This window comes from Triturus cristatus, chromosome 4_1 (assembly GCF_964204655.1).
Source record: "Triturus cristatus chromosome 4_1, aTriCri1.1, whole genome shotgun sequence".
Taxonomy (NCBI): Eukaryota; Metazoa; Chordata; class Amphibia; order Caudata; family Salamandridae; genus Triturus; species Triturus cristatus.
The window spans coordinates 58,117,781-58,126,108 of NC_140585.1; positions in this window are offsets into that span (position 1 = coordinate 58,117,781).

Here is an 8,328-nt window from a genome sequence, read left to right on the forward strand (position 1 = left end):
TCAGGATTCATGCCGGCAGAGGCCACTGGCATGTCCAGTCCTGGTTCAGTTGCCACTGGTCAGGTGGGCACTTCTGGCTTTTTGAATGTTTTTATATACCTGTAGCCACACAGGAGGTCAGTCAACTGATCCTTGGAGTCTACTACTTTGTCCTGGGTGCACATGGGAGCAGATCCATCTCTCAGGTCTCTTCACAGGTCTTAAACAGTAGATACGGTCAGTCTGTTCTTCCACTTTCCATTCTGAAGAGTCCATTGTGGTGCCACAGTTATAAGCTAGTGCATGGGGGTGGCTTGAGGCTCCTCCCAAACCACTGGGGCAAATGTTCCAAGGGAAAACCCTACCAACTTTTTTAGCTGTTCTTGTTTGACCTACTGCAAACAATCCCAGAGTGCACCTTACTCCTAAACTACAAGATGGGGACACGCTTTCTCACTTGTGCAGAACCTGTGTACCCTGACAGAGGTGTGCTCTGGGAAATGAGTAGCCCCCTAGTTTGTGGTCACTCAAAACTGATTCTGGTGTAGCATATCTCCAAACGAGTTGTGAGCTTGCTTGACTAGGTAATCAAAGGTTTGACTTTCCAGATCTCACCTTCCATCTGCTTGATATGAAAGGCACACTCTTTACGAGTTAATGAGTTCCTGGGTCAATCCTAACTGTCCTTCCTGCAAGGGGAAGAAAAACACCTCCCCACACCAAGGCCATTGGTTCTCCTCTGGGAGCAGTTTCCACACCCCATTAAGGTCAAGCAGTGACAGGGCAACTGCTAAAAGCCTATTGCAAATGACCTCTGGAAGCTTCAAGTATGGAAAAGCTAATGGCCAGACGCACAATGCATTTTACTGGTCGCAAACAGTCCATCAGGCCGTTTGTGACTGGTAAAATGAATTTTCAAATGTACTAACCCTATTTTACGAATCGGTAACCTATTACTGACTAGCAAAATAGGGTTTGCGAGTCGCTATTAGGAAAGGGCGTCCCTTCCTATTAGCGAGTTGCACTGTGTTGGAGCCGGCCTCGTGGCGTGGTCCTGTTACCTCTCGCCAAGCCGCACGAGGTCCCCTGCACCTCGGGGCTCCTTCATTTTGGATTGTACGTGACTCTGCGCGCCAGCCTACGTGCCCCGCTCAACCCGGCCTCGGCCCCAGCAAGCCCCGACATCCAGGCACCACCAACTGGCCAGGGGGTACCACGTGGACACTTTCCCACTCCCGGCGGAGGGCAGTATCGATGGGACCCCCAACCGTCCTCCCACACCTAGGTGTGATCGCCCCACAGCTCTCCTGGGCCTGGGGCCTCTCCCGCTGGGCGTCTGGCCTCTCCCAGCCCGGCCTCTCCGCCCCCCCGGACGCAAGGGTCTGGACATCAAAGGGCTCCAGACCTATATCTGGAGCGACCCTGCAACAGGACAGCAGTTGTATCCCGGAGTCGAGAGCCCTGCTGATTGAATCGCGGCCGACCCAACGGAGACGAATTCTTGCTTGAAACTCTACTACGAGCCCTGCTGACTGCGTCGCGGCTCCACCTTATTGAGGTCACGAAGCCTCACGGAACATCGGAGCCCTGCTGACGCTGTTGCGGCCCAACCTCGCCGAAACCTCCCTCGGAGCCCTGCTGACGTCGTCGCGGCTCGAGCTGAACCAAGACACCGTAAGAGCCCTGCTGACCTGGTCGCGGCTCGAACTCCACGGACTGAACACCAGAGCCCTGCTGACGCCGTCGCGGCTCGACCCCTCCGAGATCCGGAGGCCCTCCAGCGTGGGGATAAGAACTGGGCCCCAGGTACCCTCGTACCAAGCTGCTGCTAAAGACTGTCCCGCTACCCCGTCCCTACCAAGGACTTTGAGACTCTTGTGGATCCCTCGATCCCCCCCTTGTAAATATTGAGAATCGTAACTTCATAAGTACTGAAAAAGAACTGCTCGTCTTGCTGAATCCCCTTGAGTCCTGTGTGGTGGTGTTACTGTGCTAGTACGTTATAGGAGAAGGACCTCTCCCCGGAGGCTTCTCAGCAGCGCTCGGCTACTTCGTGCAGTGTGGGGGCCCCTCTGGGTGGTCTCTCCGACCCCCCGAGGCCCGCCTTCCAACCTTTGGTGGCCAGCGACGGGATCCGAGCCGAACGCAGTTCGTACAAGCAAGTAACCCACTCGCTATCCATCCAGACGAACAGAGACCATGAGCAACCAGGAAACCACCGCGACCATGGAGTTCCAACCAGAACGGTTGGAAGAGTATACTCACAAAGAGTTAAAACAGTTCTGCAAAGACAAGGGCATTGCAACCACCGGCCTAGGTATCAAAGGAAGAGATGCAGAAAGCCCTGAGAACCTGGATAGAGTCCGAGGCGGACCCCTCCCAGAACGAAGGGCCCCTGCCCCTAAATGCAGCCACACCACCCGCACCGACCCCGGCGAACGGAGGGAGAGACAGCCTGGGAACCGGCCTCTCCGTGGAGGAAATACAAGAGCGGGAGAAGGTCCGGACCCACGAGCTAGAGCTTGCACGACTTCGGCTGGACGGCGAACTCCGGCTGGCCGAAAAGAAAATGGCCCTAGAACAGCTACGGCTGCAGGAAGAGATAGAGGAGAAAAAGCGGCATCGAGAATTGGAAGAAAAAAGGTTGACCCTTGAACACGAGCGGGGCCTCAAAGAACTCGAACTCAAGGCCCAGAAGGGGGAGACCGGCACCCCCAGTAATAGAGACGCTCCACCCCCCGCCGAAGCCAAGGTGCATATCCCCAAAGATGTCGTCAAAGAATACTATAAAAACGACGACATCCAGCAGTGGTTCAAGGCGTACGAGGTGGCAATGACCTCCCATCGGGTGCCCCGGAAGGATTGGGGTGCTGGCCTGTGGGGGCGGTTCCTTAGCGAGGGCCGAGACACCCTGCTCCAGCTACCAGAAGAGGTGGTGACCTCCTACGACCATATGAAGGAGGCCCTGCTCACCCGCTACGGTCTAACCGCGGAAATGTACCGCCAGCGTTTCAGAGACTGCAAAAAAATCCCCGGTACCACGTGGGTAGAATATGTGGACTTCTTCAGCAGGGCCCTAGAAGGATGGATCAAGGGTAGCAAGGTCACCACCTACGGGCAGCTGGTCGACCTCATTATTTGGGAACACTTCTCCAACAACTGCTTCGTGGAGCTAAGACAACACCTCCTCGACAGCAAGCTGACCGAACCGCGGAAGCTCGCCGCCGAGGCCGATCGATGGGTCAACACCCGAGTCCCCCGGAACTCGATGGGGGAGTACCAGAGAAACACCACCGGACCTCCCCGCCAGCGCGGCGGAGGAGGAGGTTCGAACCGGAATCGGGACATCCCCGCCGGGCCACCCCGAAGTCCGCCTCGAGGGCAGCCTCAGCAACACCTCTTCCCGAGCCTGGCCCGAAGAGGGACGGCACCAGCCCGGACCAGACCCCGGCCCTCGATAACCTGCTACGGCTGCCAACAAACCGGACACTATGCCAGCGACCCGGCCTGCCCCATGAACCGAAGAAGTGGGGCCGGCGGGCCCCCGCCCCGAGAGCTGGCGGCTGCCGCCCTGGGGGAAGGGGAGGAAGAGGAAGAACCCCTCGACAGAGGAACCACTCAGTGGGAGCCAGCGGCCATGTCCCTGGTCTGCCTGGGCAGCCGAGAAATGGTGCCCCGAACACCCATCCCGAGCAACACCCAGAAGTACCAGCAGTGGGTCACTATCAATGGACAACGGGCCGAGGCCCTCCGTGACACCGGAGCCAGTGTCACCGCTGTCCGCTGCCACCTGGTGACCCCCGAACAGATCCTGCCCAATGTACTATGCCCCGTCCGGACGGCCGACAACAGCGAAAGCATGTGCCAGATGGCCCAGGTCCCCTTCGAATGGGGAGGGGTGACGGGCGTACTAAAGGTGACTGTCCGCGACGACGCCCCGGTGGACTGCCTCCTGGGGAACGACCTAGAGAGTTCTCCCTGGGCTTAGGTGGAGCGGCGAGAGCACCTCCGAATGTTAGGGCTACCCGAATGGGCCTGCACCACTACCCGGTCCATGGCCACCCAGGCCCCACGCTCGCCCATAGCATCCGACCCCACCAGGCCCGAGGGGCCCGCGCCACCACCCGCCTCCAGCGAGGGAGAAGCGGACGCTGATACCGGATCCACCGAACCCTCCCCAGATGAAATCGCCTCTCTCGAAGCGCTCCCAGCGCTTGCCCAATGGCGCCGCGACGGGGGTCCCACCCGAGAGCTGTTCCAGCAGGAACAGAAGACCTGCCCCTCCCTCGAAGGGGTCCGACAGCATGCGTCCTCGCAGGCCAACGGTGACCAGACCGGAACACACTGGGTCTATTGGGCAGAGGGCCTACTGTACAGCGAACAGAAGATTGCGGAACTGGGGGCCAGTCGCGTGCTGGTGGTCCCCCTCCGATTCCGGGAGTTCCTCCTTAACCTAGGGCATTATGCCAGACCTGCCAAGCCAGCGGGAAGGCGGGGGGGCGGGTCAAAGCCCCCCTCCAGCCCTTTCCCACGGTCAACACCCCGTTCGAACGGGTCGGGATAGACATTGTAGGGCCCCTGGACCCCCGGACCGCCCTGGGTCACCGCTTCCTCTTGGTCCTCGTGGACCACGCAACCAGGTACCCTGAGGCTATCCCGCTTCGGACTGTGACGGCCCCCGTGGTGGGCCGGGCCCTAATGGGGATCTTCTCGAGAGTGGGATTCCCCCGAGAAGTGGTGAGCGACCGGGGTACGAACTTCATCTCTAAATACATGCGGTCTCTGTGGCAGCAGTGCGGGGTCACGTACAAATTCACCACCCCATACCACCCTCAGGGGGACGGACTGGTCGAGCGGTTCAACAGGACCTTAAAGGGAATGATCCAGGGCCTGGAAGAGCCCCTAAGGCAGAGATGGGATGTCCTGCTGCCGTGCCTCCTGTTTGCCTATCGGGAGGTCCCGCAGAAGTCCCTGGGGTTCAGCCCTTTCGAACTGTTGTATGGGCATCCGGTCCGCGGACCCCTCAGCCTGGTCAAGGAGGGCTGGGAGACGAAGCCCCAAGATGCCCCTCCCGACGTCTACCGATACCTCCTGACCCTACGAAACCAGACCCGCAGGTTCCGAGCCCTGGCCGAAGCCAACCTCGAGGCCAGCCAGGAGGACATGAAGCGATGGTATGATCGGAACGCCTCTACCATTGAGTTTGAGCCAGGCCAGCAAGTCTGGGTCATGGCCCCGGTTGACCCCTGCGCCCTCCAGGACAAATGGACTGGGCCCTTCAAGGTGGTGGAGAAGAAGAGCCCCGTCACCTACCTAATCGACCTAGAGTCCCCCCGGAACCCCCTCCGGGTCCTACATGCTAACCGGCTCAAACCCCACTTTGCCCGGACCGAACTGAGCCTGCTACTGGCAACCGACGATGGGGGCGAAGACGACTCCGAGCCCCTACCCGACCTCCTGCGGATCAGCGACCACGATGGGTCCATCTAAGGCGTCCAACTCGCCTCCTCCCTGACCCCGGAACAGCGCCACGACTGTCAGCAGCTGTTGCAGCCCTTTGCAGCCCTCTTCTCCCTCACTCCGGGGGTGACCCCATGGTGCGTCCACGACGTCGACACTGGGGACAGTCCCCCCCCGCGCGACACTGAGCCTACAGAGTACCCGACCGGGTGCGGGCCTGCATCCAGGGCGAGGTGGCAAAGATGCTGGCCCTCGGGGTCATCGAGCCCTCCGACAGCCCGTGGGCCAGTCCCGTTGTCCTGGTTCCGAAGGCCGCCGCCCCAGGCCATCCCCCGGAGCTACGATTTTGTGTGGACGACCGGGGTCTGAATGCTGTTACCAAGACCGATGCCCATCCCCTTCCCCGGGCCGACGAGCTCATCGACCGTTTAGGAGCAGCCTGCTACCTGAGTACTTTTGACCTCACCGCCGGGTACTGGCAGATCCAGCTCAACCCGGCGCCCGAGAGAGATCCGCTTTCTCCACCCCTGATGGGCACTACCACTTTCGGGTGATGCCCTTCGGCATGAAGAACGCCCCGGCCACCTTCCAGAGACTGGTGAACAAGGTTCTGGCCGGGTTAGAGGCCTTCAGCGCGGCTTATTTGGATGACATTGCCGTGTACAGCAACCACTGGGCTGAGCACCTGGGGCACCTCAAGGCAGTCCTGGCCGCCCTCCAAAGGGCCGGGCTCACGATCAAGGCCAGCAAGTGCCAGATAGGTCAAGGATCGGTGACCTATCTGGGCCATCAGGTGGGGAGCGGTCAGGTGGCTCCCCTCCAACCAAAAGTTGATGCCATCCAGGCCTGGGAACCCCCCACCACCCAGACAGCTGTCCGGGCCTTCCTGGGCCTCACCGGGTACTACCGGCGATTCATCAAAGACTATGGGAGCATTGTTAGCCCCCTCACAGAGCTCACGTCCAAAAAGCAGCCCAAGAAGGTGCACTGGACACCCCACTGCCAGTCGGCCTTCGAGACTCTCAAGACGGCGATGTGCACTGCCCCCGTGCTACAGGCCCCTGACTACAGCAAGGAGTTTGTTGTGCAGACGGACGCCTCCGAATATGGAATTGGGGCCGTCCTGTCCCAGGCAGACGCGGAGGGACTCGACAGACCCGTGGCCTTCATCAGCCGACGGCTATTGCCCCGGGAACAGCGTTGGAGCACCATCAAGCGAGAGGCCTTCGCTGTCGTGTGGGCCCTCAAGAAGCTCCGGCCCGATCTCTTCGGCACCCACTTCCGGGTTCAAACCGACCACCGGCCCTTGCGGTGGTTAATGCAGATGAGAGGCGAGAACCCCAAGCTGCTGCGGTGGTCCATCTCGCTGCAAGGGATGGACTTTTCCGTCGAACACCGGCCCGGCAATGACCACGCCAACGCCGACGGCCTATCCCGCTTCTTCCGCCTCGACGAGGAGAATCCCCAAGGAGATGGGTGACTCTCCCTGCCTTCAGCTGGGGGGGACGCTTGTTGGAGCCGGCCTCGTGGCGTGGTCCTGTTCCCTCTCGCCAAGCCGCACGAGGTCCCCTGCACCTCGGGGCTCCTCCATTTTGGATTGTACGTGACTCTGCGCGCCAGCCTACGTAACCCCGCTCAACCCGACCTCGGCCCCAGCAAGCCCCGACATCCAGGCACCACCAACTGGCCAGGGGGTACCACGTGGACACTTCCCCACTCCCGGCGGAGGGCAGTATCGATGGGACCCCCAACCGTCCTCCCACACCGAGGTGTGATCACCCCACAGCTCTCCTGGGCCTGGCGCCTCTCCCGCTGGGCGTCTGGCCTCTCCCAGCCCGGCCTCTCCGCCCCCCCGGACGCAAGGGTCCGGACATCAAAGGGCTCCAGACCTATATCTGGAGCGACCCTGCAACAGGACAGCAGTTGTATCCCGGAGTCGAGAGCCCTGCTGATTGAATCGCGGCCGTCCCAACGGAGAAGAATTCTTGCTTTAAACTCTACCACGAGCCCTGCTGACTGCGTCGCGGCTCCACCTTATTGAGGTCACGAAGCCTCACGGAACATCGGAGTCCTGCTGACGCTGTCGCGGCCCAACCTCGCCGAAACCTCCCTCGGAGCCCTGCTGACGTCGTCGCGGCTCGAGCTGAACCAAGACACCGTAAGAGCCCTGCTGACCTGGTCGCGGCTCGAACTCCACGGACTGAACACCAGAGCCCTGCTGACGCCGTCGCGGCTCGACCCCTCCGAGATCCGGAGGCCCTCCAGCGTGGGGATAAGAACTGGGCCCCAGGTACCCTCGTACAAGCTGCTGCTAAAGACTGTCCCGCTACCCCGTCCCTACCAAGGACTTTGAGACTCTTGTGGATCCCTCGATCCCCCCCTTGTAAATATTGATAATCGTAACTTCATAAGTACTGATAAAGAACTGCTCGTCTTGCTGAATCCCCTTGAGTCCTGTGTGGTGGTGTTACTGTGCTAGTACGTTATAGGAGAAGGACCTCTCCCCGGAGGCTTCTCAGCAGCGCTCAGCTACTTCGTGCAGTGTGGGGGCCCCTCTGGGTGGTCTCTCCGACCCCCCGAGGCCCGCCTTCCAACACACTGGTATGTAGGAATGTTTTGCAACCGTGAATGTGGTCTCAAAACATTTGCATTTTACCACCAATTTCAAATTGGTGGTAAGCTATTCGCAAACAGGAAGCGGTCCTCAAGGCACCCCTTCCCTGTGGTAAAGGGGGGCGCCAGCATTTTTTCGGAGCAGGCAAAATGAAAAGAAAACTTCTCATTCTAATTTTGAAAAACATCCAGTTTTCCTTTATGGAAAATGGGCTGCATTTAAAAAAACTGCTTTATTGAAAAAAAGTCACAGACACGGTGATCGCTATATTCCCA